The sequence below is a fragment of the Harpia harpyja genome, chromosome 10 (assembly GCF_026419915.1).
Source record: "Harpia harpyja isolate bHarHar1 chromosome 10, bHarHar1 primary haplotype, whole genome shotgun sequence".
NCBI classification, from domain to species: Eukaryota; Metazoa; Chordata; class Aves; order Accipitriformes; family Accipitridae; genus Harpia; species Harpia harpyja.
The window spans coordinates 35,021,231-35,039,744 of NC_068949.1; the positions used below are offsets into that span (position 1 = coordinate 35,021,231).

General features: G+C 41.7%; 1 long non-coding RNA gene across 1 annotated transcript; it reads right to left on the minus strand.

The window, feature by feature from the left end:
- Positions 1-1,150: 1,150 nt before the first annotated feature.
- Positions 1,151-17,761, minus strand: LOC128147263 (uncharacterized). Its single transcript, XR_008236983.1, has 3 exons — positions 16,761-17,761; positions 2,157-2,454; positions 1,151-1,232 (listed from the first exon to the last, which is right to left on the minus strand). It is a non-coding gene; the product is annotated as an uncharacterized LOC128147263 (long non-coding RNA).
- Positions 17,762-18,514: the final 753 nt, after the last annotated feature.

Below are 18,514 nucleotides of genomic sequence, written 5' to 3' on the forward strand. Positions count from 1 at the left end.
AGGAATACAGCTATTCCTCCATTCCTGCAGTTACAGACATACTAGATACAGCATTTGTCAGTGATTTGGACTTAAGAGTTATAAGACACCATGACAGAAGGCATGATGAAGTCTGAGCTTTCAATGTGTGAGTAATTATTCAACTATCAAAACTCCTCTGTGCAATCTAGAGGAGATGAGACCTCTTGGCATAAATCAAACTGTAAGACATATCTATATCTGAGTTGAAAATCTTACATCAAAAACAGGGTCTGAACTGGACATGACTGACAACAAATTAGCAGTTCTTTACACTCTGCTTGTTTTATATTGGTATGTGAATTTCCTGAAATTCAGTTTTGAATTCGATTCACATTTGATTTACATGTTTTTATTGAATCACGTGACTTGCACATCTACATGTTAGTAATCAAAGTAAGCACTCATGAAAACATAGGCTCCTTCAGCTTCAAAGCCACCCCTTTGTAGCCAGGGACTTCAACGTTCTCCTGCAAACACCATGCTGAACACCCTTTGCTCCCCCTGAATCCAGTCATGAATCCGATCATGCAATACTTACATGATTTATTGCTCTTTTATTACTGATGTGATTTATATACGTTTTATAGTGGGCATGAGAGCAGCTATGAAACTTGATTTCTGTGGTGATCCAGTCTTATTTGTGCTTGGAGACAGGCTGTTGCATGGTGCTAGTTTCTTTCAACCTTCCCCATTTATCCAGGCAGCCTCTGCTGCCTTTCCCCGACTGCTCTCTGGGCTGCAGAACAGCATTCCAGATCATGCTCTGCTTCCCATAACCTCCCTCCAAATCCCTTAGCCTTTTCTACAGTGTTCACAATTAAACACTAACAATGAGTTGCATGGGAAAATAGTTCTGCATTACAGCTGAATGTTGTGCCAGGTCAGCAAGTTTGTGCGCGGCTGCCTAGATATCCTTCCTGTGCCAACACAACAGTCATTCTCTCTTTTTCTGGACTGTGAAATACAGAGGTGGCTAAATGCACTTACTGCTGTGGGATTTTGATTAGGGGAGGGAGATAGCAGTTTGCTGCCACAAAATTGAAATTGTTTAAGGGGAGCAAGAGCCTTAATGGTAAGAAGGAATTGCCTGCCTCTTGCAGTGTGCTTGGGAGGAGCCATGCCTCGTTACCTTTGATGCTTGTTTTGCTGTTCGGGGTGCAGCAATAGCATCGTGAAGTGCCAGATCAGGGACACTGATTCTACAGCATTGCCTGAGAGGAAAGAGAGTGTGTAAAAATGGAGATTAATTCTTTGAGATTTGCTCTGCTTCAGCTGTGGATATAGCCGATGCATACAGGCGTCTCTCTAATGATAGATCTGAGTTGGCATGTGAACGTGGCACTGAGTGACAGCTCTATACCAAGCACTGTCCAGATGGCAAGCTCCTGTAAAGCTTTCCTTTTGTTCCTCTCAAACCTAGTTATTAGGATCTTTTGTATCCTCACATGATCAGGTGTGAGAGCAAGTGCTGGCTGACAGCAAGGTGAGGGGCAGAAGAAGTGGGGAGGCTCCACAAGTGGAGGGAAAAGAGGCTGATTCTTGCTGTCTTTCTCAGGTATCTGCCAGTAGTTGCTGTCAAAAGCAGGATCCTGGTGTAGTTGATCTTGGTCTGTTGTGGCTGAAGCAGAGATGGTGGCATGAAGAGAGGCATCACATCATGAGTGGGGGAAAGGGAGAGAGTGGTGCAGTGGCAGAGTGCTATGGATGGGCAAAATGTAGATCCTGGTGAGAAGTGGGAAGAAAGAAAAGCTGGGAGAGGCATTAATGGAATAATACAGAGGTTAGGAGAAGAATGAAGGGACAATGAGGCCAAGGAAGTGACAAATCTATCTAAAGCTTATTCTATCAGCAGCCTGTTATAGCCGGCTAGTAGCAGCACATCCATTTGGAGCTGAATATTGCCTCAGTCACTGTTTTCATAATCCTCTTTCTACTCTAATACTGCCAATTATGCAAATGTGCCAGGTGCATGCTGGGTGCAGGATGCTATGCAGAATCTCTTATGAGCATGCAAGGCTAATAGGCAGCTTTTGTCCAAAGCACAGCTCTTCCGTGTGACTCAGGGTACTGGCTGCTATTGTAAAACCCAGTAGAGTCTGGGACCTGCCAGACTCTTTCGCTTCTCTGATACTTACCTAATAGCTAAAGTAATCTACTAGGTTCTTTGCACTCCAGGAACGATGTGGAAATATGCCCAGCTGAAGAGCCAGGACCTTATTTTCCTTTAATCATCTTCCAGATCTCATGCTGCCCGGCTTGATGTGGCAGGGAAGAGTGCTAGTGCTGGTGCAAGGATGGTGATCCAGGAGGATAACACCTTAGCTCTGCCACGGATTCTCTTTGGCAAGTCATGACAACTTGTTCAACTAGTTGTACAGTGGGATCATCCTTTGCTGCAGTGGTTTCCTTTCCATCGATGGTTAATTATTATCCCTAAGAGCATAACAAAACCATAACACCTCAGATGTTACTTGCTGGTAGCATGACAGATGCTGTTACTGTTGTGGTAATCAGCATGACATGTAGGGGTGGTGCTAGCTCACTAAAATTAGAGCTGAAGGCTCAGCCTAAAGTACAAACATTGCTATTATGTGACTTGCTTGTTTTTGGCTTTTAGCTAACAATTGTCCCATCAGAGTAAGGATAATGCACAGCAGATGAACAGCAGTGATTTTAGTGAACTCTCCATGCAGGTGACTCATGTGTTGTTCTATTTGCTTTTTTCTCAGTTTAATTTATTGTAAAAGACCAGCTGCTATCCCAAAACATATGCCAGGGAAAGAAACATGAAAGTGCAACGGTACAAAGATCTTCCTTTTGGATTGTTTCAAAATGTTTGCTCACAGACAGGTATTTCTGCTGCTTTGGTTTAAGGAGTTGACTTTTCCTCTACTTCCAAACTGATTCACTCTCACCTATGATGAGAGGCATTCAGCTCCTCCATTTTTCTGTTTCTCTGTTCTCAGTGAGTAACTCCAGTGTTTCTTTGGTTAATTAAAGTTTACTGCAGGAGGAGCAGGAGTGGGTTGAGAGCACTGATGAAGAGATGACTAACAAAGTAATCGGCATGTGATTAAAGTGTGGGCTGCCAGGCACAGATTAGCCCTCCCTGGACTCTGCTTTTATCTTAGCTCCATGTTTTGAAATAATTCTGTGTAATAATATATAGAATTTCTATCCCATCTAGCTTATCACACTAGAGCAAACTAGGCAAAATGACTCAATTTCAAAAGGCTCTGATTCAGCTCAGGCTGCAGCCACTCATTGCAAATGTGAAGTTAGGTGACTGGCTCCTCTTTTGTTTCTTTCAAATTCTCACCCTGTGGGAAGTATAAGGGGGAAGAAGTTGGTTAGAGTGGAAAATTAAGATGGTATTATAAAGCCTTGTGAGATGCATTGGTGACGATCACGTCGCAAAACTCTGTGTGAACTGGCAGCCGCTGAAGGGTGGGGAGGATGTGGAGGTTTGAGTGGTGGATAAATGACAAAGAGAAAAATAGAACTTTTCCCAGAGGGAGAGCTGCCACATACACTTGCGCATAAAGTTGTTTGTTTGCTCCCTGAGGTGGTTTTTACAGTTTTTTTACAAAAAAAAAAGGTTTTTTTCAGTTTTTTTCTTTTTAAATGAGAAATCTTGCTGGGCTACTGACACCTACCTGATGCAAGAGGACAGAAAGACCTGCTTTAAACGTGCTATATTAACACTTCCTCTTGCTACTCATATCCTTTTCCCACTCTGTAATTCTAATATCCCGTGAGTCTAATACTGAGGCATTAGCTTAGCTGCTGTGCAGTTAACAAAATAGTGGTTTGAGGGAAGCACCGACATGCAGAGAGAATAGCAACAAGTCCCGTCACCCCCCCCCCCCCCGAATTCCTCCATCTGCTGTTATGGCCACAGTGAGGACAGTGTTTGGAAACTACAAGAGTGAGCATACAAGCTGAAGGTAACTGAGGACACGGCAGGGAAGGGAAAGAGAAATCCTATGAAGAGGTGATGTCCGTGGCACACTAATGACACAGAGGCTTCTTCAGTGGTGACTGCTGTAAAGTGCAGTGCTGAGGTACTCATCCCATTAGAGAGCACAAACAGCATCATCTAAGGTGCCTGAGCAGCTGCTGCTGGCAGCACTCATCATGAAATATTGAATGGTGATCAAGGAAGGGAACTTAAATCACTGAATAAGTTATTAATGGATTATTTGTGGAATCTTAGAATAAGGAAATAGAAAGAAGTAAAAAAAAAGGAAACCCCAGGTTCCTGGAGAGTTCAGTAAAGTTTTAGTATGTCATTTTCCTCTGAGCATAGCTCACAGTAGCCCAATACTGCTTGTTCTCAGGAGCTTCTGTCAGAAGGTGCAAAGTTGCCACTTCCAGCTGCGGGGGACATTGGGGAACTATCGGGAGACTGTCAGTGCACTGCCGTCGTACTCGAGGGTAGTAAAATAACTTGAATAACTCTTATCAAGGAATGGATAGTACTTCTGAATAACTCATTTGTAATCACTGCTTAAGACAGCTGTGACAATCTGCATTTCTTTGTTGAATGAATGTATATCAAACTAGTCTTAATGAATTGGTAATTTTTTCTTCTTCTTGCAGGGTAGAATTGGTTTACCTCCTTGATTTTAAAATGTTCTTTTAAAAGAGTTCATTTGTCATCTACTTAAAGCTGTCAATTGAATGTTTGTTTTAGAAGAACTTACAAGTTAAAATAGTGTCTTAATCAGGTTTCTTGGCACAGCACTTAATGATGCTCTCTTTAAAGCCAAAACAAAAAAACTCATGGATGCATTCTTTATAATGTAAAGTGAAGAAGAGATTAGATGCTTCGTGCCATAATGAAGCATGAGTAAGCTTGCATGTTAGCTAAACAATATCTACAGTTTGCTAAGTTAGTTGTTGTCTCTATACAGAGAAACAAAGTCAGTTGCAAAAACACAAAGTCTGCAAAAGTTGTTCTTGAGATAGAAATGATCCTTCAGGTGCACGAGGCAGCTAACAACAATTTTGAGTGTCATGTTCAATTCAGTGTGAAGTCCCTGCAACTGGTGCAACTGCAACCCAAGCCTCCCCCTTCTCCTGTTTCAATTCTTGTTTATTTAAATATGGGTCTCAAGGGAAATGACTAGAAAAACTAGGTGTTAAACACTGTGATGCTCTTAGACTCATAGAATACTTTGGATTGGAAGGGACCTTTAAAGGTCATCTAGTCCAACCCCCATTATCTTCTTTATCTTGATAGAAATTAGAGCCTGAATGTGAATAACACTAGGGTGGGAGGGTGTTTGGACTGGCTCCATCCCCCCTTGTTCTTGACCAGGTGTGGGGAGGAAGCAGCCCTAGGTTTTAGAGATTTAGAGGGGCAACTGCCTGTTGTGGGCTGTTGCTTGTAAGTGTCAAAAAGTCTCTCTAAATGCCTGTGAAATCAGTTAGATTGTCTGAATTGGTTTGTTGGTGTTTGGGTTTTTTTTTCCCCTAAGCTGATTTCAAGACCCATTAGTGGCACTCTCATTTTGATCTGGAAGCCAGATGAGTGTTTTAAAAAAAAAAGAGATGGTGAGGGAGGAGGTACTGCCTAACTCAGAGTTTGTATTGCAGCTTTAACTATTTTGAAAATTAGCTTTAAGAAAAAACAAAATCAAACAACTTCTTTGCTAAAACAGATCATTTGGCTGCGGTTTTGCTTTTTACAGCAAAGTTGCTGAAGTCATGTTCACCAGCTTTTATGCCAGGTTCCCCATGATGCTAGCACAACAAAAAATACCTTTTTTTTTCATCTGGATCAGTTATCTGGTCTGGTTGTCTGTGTGGGTGTCCAAACAGCCGTGCCAACTCTGGTGGCAATGATGTGGGATGTGGACTTCTACTAAGGAAGTTCTTGGAGAGCCACACTCACAGTAACTTTTGAACGAGTAACTCACTACTGTAACGGTCCTAGGTCTGGCCATCCTGATGAGTGACTAATTGGCCTCCTTGGAACGAGGGAGAGAAGCAGTTCCTGGCACGTGGTTATCAACTGGCAGCTCAAGATAGACCGGCAACATGAGTTCCTTCTTTGTCTAGGTGTTTGTATGGCATCAGAGCACCAAACCACCAAGTAGAACTTGTGTGGCAGGCACTGACCTGCAAACAAAACTGCCCTCCTTTGTATCTGGCATGCCAGAAGATTCCTGTGGTCTCTGGAAGTTGCAAGATGACTGGGGGCTTAGCAGGTAGCTAGATTCCATTTTATTTGTTAGTCTCCCAACTTGATGCTCTGTTGTAACATTTTGTATTTCTTCAGCCCTGGCTCTAAAATGAATGCTGCTTTGCTTAATGGCAATGAACATGAAACCATCTATTTGTCTATGCAGCTGTCAGTTTTGGTTGTCATTCTGAATGCTGGTGTATATGCAGCTTGGAAACCTGTTGGTCTCTGTGTGTTACATTACACTGTAGTAAAATCTCATTGAGAGAGAACTGGAGATATCACCAATGATATCACCAAGGGAGACAATGAAATTGTTCATAAGAACAAATTAAAAGAGCTGAAAGTTGTTTTCAAGCTTCCCCTTTACTTGTCCTGAGTGAGGCGAGGGCGGAGGAAGGACCTGCTTTTTGCAGATGGTAGAATGATTCACCAGTTAATGGGATCTTAATGCCTGGCAAGAAAAGATGTCATTAGCTGTGCTGAATCTCTGTGTGATATGCACATTTGGTCCAGTGTATAGCACACTTCTGTGTGCTCCTTCAGCCTGCTGCTCGCTCACTGACTTCCTCTCTTACTCCTCTGCTTGCACACGTCAAATGTTGCTTTTGATAAGCTCTGATTTATGGGCAAGTGACTTTTTAATGGAAAAGTGCTCTCATCTGCTAGGATGATGAAGAGCTACTCTTTGCTTATTAGGAGTGGCTTAAGAGACAAACTGCTGGTTAATCAGTGGTGAGATACACAATTAGGTTACATTTTTTCATTTAAATCCCCTTCATTGGATATACACAATAACAAGAGACATCATTACAGCAACTACTGTGGTCAGAATGTCTTGAAGTGAGTTACAAAATAGCGTTTTTGTTAGTACCTCCAATATTTGTTAGCCTTTCACAGCTAACTAACTTTCAGGCTTCAATAGGTCGGGAATAATAGCGCAATGGGGATTATTTCTTAATCTTTCACACTAAAACTGAAGTGCAGTAGTTGGGAATTATAATACTTTAGCAGTGGCTTTTCCCATGACCACAGTTTATGGGATAGGCTTCTACTTTACTTGTGGGAAGTTGGACAAAGGGGTAAAAAAGGTTTTAAACTTTAAATGAACCAGGCTGTCACAGAAGGTAACATTTGTTTTCAGGTTGCAGGTTGGTTATTGTCCAAGAAGATAATTTAGTTTCTATGTTATGACACTTAGACTACATCATTTTAAAGCTATTGATATTCCTAAGAGGAGCGGTATGTTTAAGAGAAAGAAAAAAAGAAAGGAAGACTGTTTCTGTTTTTAATAGGGAAAGGCTGAAGTTCTTCAGCTGGAGAACTCAGTATATCTGCGTCAGTCAGCTGAGTGACTCAGTGTTGTGATGCTAATGTAGGTCTGACTCTGGATTGGAAGCCTAAATTTATATAAGAGAGAAAAACTCAGCATAGTTTAGGTTGAGAGAAGTGAGTAATTTTTGTTTTCTTGTTGCACAGCCAAATTTAAGAGCTTTTCTCCTTCTCCATAATATTTCCCTCTTCTTCTTCTGCTCTTGCATGTTTGTTCTGACATGATACCTCAGAAATAGCTGTTCCTCTCTTTTTCATAGTAGAGTTGTATTTTTTCTGAAAATCTGAGGATTTATCTGCACAATATTCCATGATAATTTAATGTTTTAATATTTAATAATATTTTAGAGAAATGGTACCTCCTTTAGTTTAACGTCTTTTACTTGGAAGGCAAATCTTTGAAGAAGGTAAATCACAGCAGTCCTGCCTTTATTCTGGATTAAGTTTGAACACCAAATTGTTGTAAGATTACTATTGTCTTTAAGTCTCATCTATCTTGATCTAAATAAAATTTCAGTGGTAGGTAGGTCCTTTCTTTCTTCTGCATTGTTTTAAATGATAAGAGCAAGGATGTGACTAATTACCTTCATTGTGAAATTACACAGAGCTAAGAATTGTTTTCTTTGGCCAGCTACCTTACCTGCTTGGTTTGTGCGTTCTGTCAGGGAAAACCAGTGTGATTCATAATGGGAGAGAAAATAAAGTGTTAGAATGATAACAGGTGTTGAACAATACCCATTTGTAAGGTGCCACTGTTGTATCTCAAAGGGTTTTTATAGCTGCTGTTTGACTTCCAGCTGTCTACTACTAGTGATAATGTATTTGAAGACCATATTATGTATCCCATAGGGGAAATTTGCTGACAAGGTTTCCCTGTAGTGAACACTGAGATTTGGATGTGCCACTGTAATTTATTTGCTCTTATGCAGTTGGTGTACAGCAGGCAACACTGTGCTGGCAAGGGACATGGGGTTTTTGGAAGAGAGATATTCTGTACTAAAAAACTAAACCCTGTTACATTGCAGGCTCTCATGCTGCAGCTTACTGCCAGTAGCAGCCCCTGAAAATGTCTCTACCTGGATGCCACAGACATCCACAGTTGCCAGCTGTCTAGCACAGATAAAGCTAGAAAGACATTTCACTCATATTGTGCTTCAGCTATCTGGGGTAAATACTTCTTTAATTCTGTTCTGGAGAATGTGTACTCAAAAGTGGAAGGAAGGGAAACTTTGGGGTTAAACAAAAATAGGTCTAGTAAATTATCTTCCAGGAAAGCACCTTTATGCCATCTAGGGTAGGAGGCTGAAAATGATAACATGGCATAACTGATAACATGGCATAATTGATGTACTGTGCTTAATAGGGGAGTGCCTTATTTGGGAATAACGTTTAAATATTTCCCTCTTGCTAGATTGTACTAATAAGATTACAAAAAGAACTTACCGGCAAATAAGTTACTTTGTACAACACTACTCTTTAGTATTTTATAACAAAAAAGCTTTTTACAAACACCATCAAATTCTTGTGAGGCTGTAGAGATACAACATCACTTTACACACAGTCTAATGGACCCAAGCAGAGAGTAACGGGTTTGAGGTAGCTGGAAGTGGAAAGGGGGCTGTAGGTCTTGGCTGTCTTTTGGAACAAGCTGCCTGTACCAGCAGTATGCCTGGAATGGTCTTGGCTTGCCAGCACAGGCTTTCTCTTGACTCACTCTATCCTCTGACAACAAGTGAAAGGGACCAGAAATACAAATGCTGGCTTAGCAAAAGGGAGAGAAGTTAGTACGTGCCCAGACGAGCTGTCAGCCCAGGATATCGGCTTGGAGGCCCTGGCCAGAGATGTCAGAAATGTCAGCTTGAAGTCAGACATCAGTTCTTTTCCTGTAACGGTTTTGGCTGAGATAACTGGTCACCAGTCTGGTACCTTTTGAGACCAGCTGTGAAGAGCTGAGCACAAGCTGTGGCCAGATCTTTCTGTAACACGGCATCATCTGATTTCTTTGTTCCTGGCATTCTCAGTTACCTTTCTAAATTGTGTGATCTGAGGGGAGGTGGAGGAAAAAAATGTGGGTTTGCTGCAGTGCAGTGTAATATACATGTTGTTATATGCAATACAAAAAAAGAAAGAAAATCAACTCGCCCAACATTGGAATGTGAGCAATTCTCTCCTATTACCCAGGAGCAGTCACCTCAGGAGCTGGTTATGTGTAATGCACCAGTCATAAAACAGTAGGTGTATGTTAAAAATCAAGGAATGGAGTGGAAGGGGGGCTGGGAGGCAATCTTGGAAATGAGTAGTTCTCTCCCACTCAGCAAGCTAGCTCCATTATCTGAATTAGTATAAAAATATGCACCCACCCCAAGGAATGCACTAACTCACTCCCTCCATGCCAGATATCTTTGATTGAGAGTAATTGCTTGCTTTTGACAGATCCCAGAGTGGATCTCTATGGAGTGCTTGAGTAGGAGGTGAAAAATCAGTAGCTAATGTGATGGCTTCTGTTTTTATTTATTCTGAAACTGTTTTTCAAGCCCAAACAGCAGCCTACCAGGGAAGGTGTCTCTGCTTGGGATTCATTATAGTTATTATCAGTAGCAACATGCCTCTAGCTAATTGCACATGGTTTGTGAGTGACAGCTTTTGATTGGACAGTATTGCTTCCCCCTCCTGGGGAAGGGGATACTTTTCAGGTCACAGATTAAGTCATTGCTAGATGATAATTTCATGGTATGTTATGGCAGCATATGCATGAACTAAAGACTGCCACTGCTTAACTCTCTCAAGCTACTTTTTCACGCATCTGCTAGAAATAGGAGACAGGGCTCAGATCTTGCATCTGAATATCTGCCAGTTTATAGCAGCATGAAGATCTAAATTTGCCACTGCAAGCTCATTTCTAATAGGAGCTGGGTATAGAGTTCAGTGACTTGATGTAATGATGTCCAAGTTGTCCAACTGGATGCAGGGACAGTGATGGCAGATGTATGGTTGGGAGCTTCACAATGAGGCATTTCAAAGAGTGACTTCTCTGGACAGTCTAAGGGCTTTGGGTACAATTTCAAGAAACTTAGGAGCTCCTACAAAAAGTGGCTGCTGTCAATAATAATTAAAGCATCCCCCTTTGTCATTCAGTCAGGTGGACAACATTTCTGACAAGTGTTGCTGCAGACCCTATACCACCTTTGATACTGAGTGTGGAGCATCATTCAAAGACCCATCTGCACATTCATTAGGAGCTTTTGGTCCCCTCTTCTTAGCCGAGGCCAGTGTGTTGGAAATGACTTGAGGAATGTGTGATTCCTGTAGCATTTTGTGTTTGCTATTTGAACTGAGCTGCTTAAGGAATGTACACAGCATTTTGCTAACAGATTTTAACTACCATCTGCAACCCTTAACAAACACCATGTCCCTCTCCTTGCCCTAGCATTTTTCGTGGCTCTCATTTTGCACTACTGCTAATGTGGAACAATGATGCGGATAGCCTGCCATCAGTATTACTCTCTCTATTAACTCTGAAAGTCTTTTTTCGCTGTGCAGAATGCTGGAGCTCTCCCAACTCATTGCAACACTTGACATGAAAGGTTTTTTTATGTATCTGGTTGGAAATGCATCAGCTCTTGTTCTGATCTGAAATTCTTGCTTCCCTTTGCTTAGAGGAAACCTAACACCACTTAAATGACTAAGCAAATGACAAATCTCTAAAGAAGTAAGAAAATACTGCTTGTTAGAAACAACTCTAAAATTTCTACCTAAAATTATAGCCCCTTGTGTGTAAGGCTCACAGCAGTTGTCAGTGGTGTAATGATCAAAACAGCAGTGGCTGAGTTGTTCCTGCATTCCTCAAATGAAACGGAGAGCAAGATTTGAGCAATGATGAGAAATATTAGCAAGATACATTCCACAAAACAGAGATTCCCCTGAACTGCTGTGGGGAAATGTCTCAACTTTGGCATTTAGGAAGGGTTGGGTTTCTCTAATAGAGGGGAGGCGATGCCCTGAGGTCAGCTGGGTCTCTTCAGCAGCTCAATCACTCCTAAACTTCCTCTTCTGGGTATCTCATTTGTTAGAGACAGACCAGCTGTTCTGAAAAGTCAAAGGAGAGTCAAATCTTTCTTCCTGGAGGGTATATGAGTTAAGGGGAGGCAAGAGAGGAAGGAAGGCAGGTTAAACAAGTGTTCTCTTTATTGCTTTTCTTTATTTCTGTTTTCAATAGGGCTATAAATGTCACTTCCCTCCCAATGTATCTGGAAGTTGAAGCACTCCTGCTACTGGAAATGTTCATATGGCTCTAGCAGCCACATAAGTTTCTTTGTGCTGTTCTCCATCTCCCTTCTTGAAGGAAGCATCAAAGGGCAGGATAGGTAGGTGTGCGTATCCTTTCCCTTTTAGAAAGCTTGCTTTTGAATGCCTCCTGGTTTTGTTTTTTGTTTGTTTTGGTTCTTATAAATATCATCTAAAATAATTTAGTGGCCTTCATCAAGCCTGTAATAGGCAGAGGTCTGCCTCACGCAGTTATTATTTTCCTTCCCCCTCTCCAGCTATATCTCCTTAGCTGGTAGTCTTAGGACAGAAAATGAATGAATGAATGGGTGCATTCTTTCCTGCCTTTCCTAGAAGGTTCCTCAGGTTGATGTACATTGTGTAGGAGAAAAATTGGCTTTGTGTTTGCCCTCGGTCTGCTTTGCAAGTAAACCAGGGAATTCAGCTCATAGAGATGTCAGTCAGTTTGGTTCCTTTTGCTTGCACAGAATTCACTTGGCTTTCTTTACAGAAATATTTATGAAGCTTTAATTAAATTTTTCTTGTGTACTGTAAAGTACTCTGGTGAGCAGAGCTCTGAATGCAAGGGTTTAAACAGCTGAGGCAAATGGTACTACACATGCTTAGAAAAGCATTTGCAAAATGCTTTTTGAAACTGTGAACTTCCCACGCACACCTACATCTGATGCATCATGCAGCGTCTTCCTAATGAACTCTGCAGTGGACTGGAGCAGAGCTGCCTGTTTAGAGGTGTGCTACAGAAATAGAGGCAGAGAAAGGAGAGTTTGCTGGCTCATTTTAAGGACTTATCTACCTCAATTTATTTGTTGTAGGAGAATCTCTGATTACCTTTCAACTTCAGCATGATAAATAGCAGAGCTTGCCACCAGCTCACATACTCTTGTAAACACAATATAAATAGGTGAGAGATAGGAAACTGAAATGCCTGTAGGCAATACAGGTAAAAATACAGCTGAAGCAGTATATGCTTCACAGCCTTTTGCTTTGCATGTTTGTAATGGACATTGTTGGCTATAGACAGCAATGCTTTGTCTGCCAGGCTGGTATCTTCATTTGATTCTCTTTTCACTTGAGTAATGTATTTTTAAAAATTAGAATTCTTTATGAGGGCCAAATAAAAACTTTAGTAATCATTGTGGCAGAATAGTACAATCCATGTTGTATCCCATTGTGCACATTGATCCTATCTTTGCAACAGCATACCTGAGTATGAGGCGTGTCTGAGATCTGGCATAAATTTTATGGCTTAAACTCAAATGCAGTGGGAGTTGAACCTCCAAACACACAGATGTTTTGCACATAGAGACTTTGTCGTATGTTAATGCTCTGGTATCTGAGCATGCTTGCACATGCTGATGAATGAAATTCCTCTACAGCTTCTCTTTTATCAGGAGAATGATTTATAATTTTTAGGCACCCACAGTCACAGAGGAAGCCGGGAACAGAATCTGACTCTCAGTTGACTTAACCACAGAACTGTCCTTCCTCCCACATGGTGAGTGGGTTCAGATAAGTGCAGGGAGGTTGACCTGGCTGTTTCTCCTGAAGATCAGTATTTCATTTCTGGCCAGAAGGTCGGAGATGGGGAAAAGAAGTTCAAAATTATAACTGAAATCTACCAATCTGAAAATTACAAAGTCAGTTTTGCAAGGCTGCTTTATTCTCTTGCTGACCTGAATTTCCCCTGGGTCAATTAACCTGCCTTATAAATGGGACAATTCCAGGCTTTTGATAGAAATTTTCTGTTTACGTCTCATCTGCATATAAACTGTTGTTGCCTGAAGAGTGAAAGACTTGAAGTCCTATTTTTTTCTGATACGGGTGTCAGAATTTACTATCTTTCCTTCAGGACTGTTTTCTGCCTATAAGATGCTGCTTTTCTGTCCTGTCAGGCTACTTTTATACTGAAACTTTCTGGAGTTCATTATAGCCACATGTCTACAAATATACTATTTTATATGTACATTTAGTATCTTAAGTTAATTGATAGTTATGTGTGTGTGTGTGTTCAAGGTCAACTGTGTTTTCCAGTTGTCTCCACGTGATCAACAACTTTGTAGGAATAACTGGGCTACTTTGATGGGGTTAGAGTAGTTGAGTAATACTTGCTATATCCTATTAATCTACATAATTTCATCAATGTTCCTCATGACGAAAAGAAAGAATTTTGCTAGCAGCAGTAATCTGTTAATAGGACTTAGACTATGGCGTATTTTTAAGATCTTGAAGCTGTTTTAGCCAGTTTCTTCCCTTTCATAGTTGCTCACTAAAGACAGCAGAGAGGGTCTTACGTTCTCATATCTGTGCCGAGAGGAAGGTGCCATGGCAGTGAAGGTCACATTGATAGTTAATGTACATACGAAGTTGTCTTGGCCACTTTGAAGCTGATTTCTTTTGACTTCAGCAGGTGAGCGTTTTGCAGAGATGGATTTCAGAGAGGATAACCATATCAGTTGAACCAAACTAGCATTTCTAGTGTTCCTCCAAATCTAAGGTTGCCATTGCAGATAACAATTACTTAGTAGACCTAAACATATCTTGTACTCAGGTTATCTCTGGCCAGAAAATCAGAGAGAATTTACGGGAGAACTGAATTGAGGATCAAGAGATGCAACTAAGCATTTAGTGAAATTCAAGGAAAATTTGGGTTCCAGAGTGACTTTTAATATTTTCAAGATTTGATATACTCAGCTGTGACTTCTGATTTTAAAAAACTGTTCTTTGCAAATAATATTTGTTTTAATTTCTTTTAAAACTTAGAATAAATTGGTGAATATTCTGAAAGCATGGGAGAAAATAGAAAGGAACAGAGTTCAGCTGAACCAGTCAGAAGGTGGTATAGCACCATGCCTTGGCTTGGCAGACCTGAGTTGTCTCAGCTGTCTTTGGGCAAATTATCTAATCCCTCAGTGGTTCAATCTGCTCTGTGATGGGGACAATATGATTGCTTCCTACCTCAACAGTGCTTGTGGTAATGAATGCCTTTAAAGATTATGAGATGACAGAGCTGGGTTGGTGTTGCACAAATGCTCTTACAATTAGAAATGAGGGCACAGTGACAGTGTTGAGTTTTCAGCAGCAGGTTTTTTTTCCTCTTTCTTTCCCCTGCTCCAACTCCAACATAAGCAAATTTTCAGAAGTGCTAGTAGAGTATCAAGAAATGAGCAGCAAGTAGGCAGGCTAGTGGAATATCAGTCATGTCAACCAATGTCTAAGTAAGTGATATCATCAAGGGCAGTGTTGCTTTTTTTTTTTTCCTCCCCCCCCCCCCCGCACCCCACAACATGTAGCTTCAGTTTTTAATTGTGACCTTCAGTGTAAATTAAAAATGAGTCTATGCCTTTTCCCTTTCCTTTTTCCCACTTATACAGGAAAAGCCTTTAAAATACTGAATCCAATGGAGCTTTTTCCTCCAGTGGATATCTACAGGGAGATTAGAGTCCTGGTTCTGCATAGGTCACTGGTCCCTAAGTTTCTCTGCCACTGCCCAGCGTAATGAGCAAGCTGTTTCCCCAGGGAGCCTCTGATTCCTACCGTACTGGAATAACTGCCTTTGCTGTCTGCACTTCTTTCCACATCTTTACCAACACCATGTTTTCTGCAAGTCGTGGTGACAGGAGACCAGTGAAAAAGGTTCTCATGTTTCTGGTTCTGTGGCAGAGTGCTGGGCACCCTACGTCACCAGGCTCTAATAAATGCAGACCAGAGACTAACCAGTAGTAGAAAATCTCATGAGGTGAATCAAGCAGCAATTTGAACTTGTGTTGTGTGGCTCCTGCTGCTACCTGGAAGATGGATATACTCTGAAGCCTGTAGAACAGCTAAGAAATAGATGGAGATGCCAAGGGAGGGGAGTACCGGAGTTGCTGCTTAGAGAGGTGCTCAAGAGGTTTTGGAGCAGGATCATGGCTAGCAGCGTTCTCCCTTGCACAGCTCGACCCAAACCAGCTACAGCGGTGTAGTACCACACAGTACTGTGCTGCAATCATGTACTCGTAATTTCTCATCTGGAGTTCCAGGAAGGGAACAGAGGGTCTCTTTTCAGTATAGCTTTTCTTATATCTATAGCAAAGATTACTAGAGTATTCCTTCTTCATCTAACGTTTTGCAAGCTTTCCGATCATGTCACCAGCATCTTTCTTGTGTTTTAACTGCATGTCAAAAATAGCCACGTTAGGAGTGAAATTGTCACGAAAGCCTCACTGAAATTACTGTAATTTGTTACTGTAAACAGATGATCTGTATGTCTTCAATTACATTTCAGGCAAGCAGTCTCTGAAAATGCAAATATGTGGTTTGGTGCGGCATGGGCTTGCAAGGAGGAGGAAGAGATGCGTAGGAGGGCTTTTTACTACTGTTTGATTTCATGCTGCTGATGGTAATTAGCAGAGGAAAGTATAGTTTATTAAAGTGCAGGTTGTAGCAAAAAGTATCAACTAGGGACAGTGGCTGGCTGAAGAGAGGTTTACAAAATGCAAAATCTTTCACTGCACAGCTCTTGGATTCAAATCTAGCCCAGGGTGTTTGCTGGATACTGTTGGATATTGGATTTCATATTACAGTAGCAATGAGAGACCCCATCCAGGATAAGGACACAAGGTGGTAAGCACAAGAAGAATGTAGTCAACAGTATTCATGTTCTAAAACGTTTGCAATCTTAATACATTATCTAAACAAACAAACAAAACCCCAAACAACAACAGGTTCAGATACCCAAATGCTGATTTTGTCCTCATGAAGCTGGCCTCCCTTAGACTTCCCCTGTATTCTTGCAGCTCCTCCATGCAGCTCAGAGGATGCTTCTTGGGATTCTCATATTCCCCATGGACAACATGCATGTAATTAGCTGATGTCCTTACAGCATGATGGGTCTGCAAAGTAAGCTGCCCTTCTCTCTCAACAGTGGTTCTCAGGGCTGGAGACTTGTACCCACCCTCTGACTTTTCCTGCTCTTCCTCAGCAGCTCCATTCAGGCATTAGCTGGGCTGATCTGAAAGGCCATGGTTGTTCTCCTTGCCTTAGATTGGGTCCCCAGGCTCCAATGCCAAGCACTGTGATCAGGTCAGCAGATTAGCTGCATGGCATTTAATTACCTGACAGTCTTGCTTTTGGCAGCTGTGATCAGTGGTCTGGAGTGGCAAAAGCCCTGAGCTTTTCAAAGTACATAAGGCATAATTTCAGCAAAAGTGTAAAACATCACAAGAGAAAATTTTTACAAGTAGAAAAACTAGAAAGTGGTTTCAGCTCCCATGTCTCTCGGAGCTCTGGTTCTTCTGTTCCCTGTATGTTTCACTCCCTTCAACCTCTATGCTTTCATTCATTCCAAGTTTTTGTTCCAGATTATTTTCTGCTAGGGATCTTCTCAGAGCATAGAAGGTGGGAGCTGTTGCCCTTCATTTCTTATTATACCAGTAAATGTAAGGACTATCTTTAGACTGTTCCCCCCTTTACCCCACTAGCTCAGCAAATCCCTAAAACAGGGGAGCAGTCCAATAATAATGGGACAAACAGATGGAGAAACAGCATCTGTGATATCTACAGTAGTATAGTATTTCTTTCCTCTTCCTCTTGTCTGGAATCTACCGTGTCTGGTAGGTGCTGTTAAAGACAGGATGCAAAAGTCAATGAATTTCACATCTAATTAACAATACAGGAATTTCCCTGTGCGTTTCTTTTGTTGTCTTTAGGTTTTGCTCCTTTGTTTTTATGGGTTTGTTTCACCCATCATACATCAAAAGAAAAGGACATACAATTCAAGGCAGGTTCAGTAATGAAAATACGTCAATATCAAATCCAAACAATATTGTAAATCTCAAACTGAGACTTCTCCATATGGTATGTTGATATTGCCAGCCAAAAACACAACATGCAACTTCCAGAGCTGGGTTCGGTGAACTTTAAAATCTGTACAAAAATAACTGGCGACAGCTTTCCTCAATGTGAAATCCTTTCTACTCTCTCCCAGAAAGACCTGTTCCCCTGCTGGTTTTCAGCACCTCCTCCTCCCCGTCTGCTTGTTCCTCCCTCTGTTCTGCTTTTTCCCACGTTTGTATGAATATCCTCCATCCTCAGTTCTTGTTCTTGTGACAGAGAGAGGATGCATCAGAGCTCTCTGCCCATCTTGCTTTCCAGCGACGTTACATCACCTGCTGCTGAACAAAGCTGATTCCCTGCAGATTTCCCTTTCCCAAACATGGTCTGTCTTGGATCAATTCAGTTGTCTGGGTGTATGAATTGGTATTGCTGACCAGTCTCCAAAGGCTGCTGGTTCACTTGCCCTCAAATTTCCAAAACAGCAAGCAGCTCCCCAGACCTGGAGCAGAACACAAATGTGTGGCTGAAACCTCAATTCATCTCAAGCTGAGGAGAGAGCGGGCTGTGTGCTGGTGCTCACCGACCATGGGCTGTGTGAGACAGAAGGTCAAAAACTCCCCCCCATCACAGACCTGCTCTCACGGGGGGTCTGCAGGCTATGTGAGAGCAGACTGGATGTTGCTGGTCTTCCTCTCTGCTGTTGTCCCTAGCTTTGGGAGGCTGCCACCGCTGTAGTTCACAGGAAGAGCCAAACATGATGTTAGTGTGCAATAATTTACCTTCCCAGTGTTGTAGGCCAGTGACAAGTGGGGGTGATGCCTTCAGGCTTGTTTTGTAGGTCACCAGAATTTTACTTGATTTTTATCAGGAGTT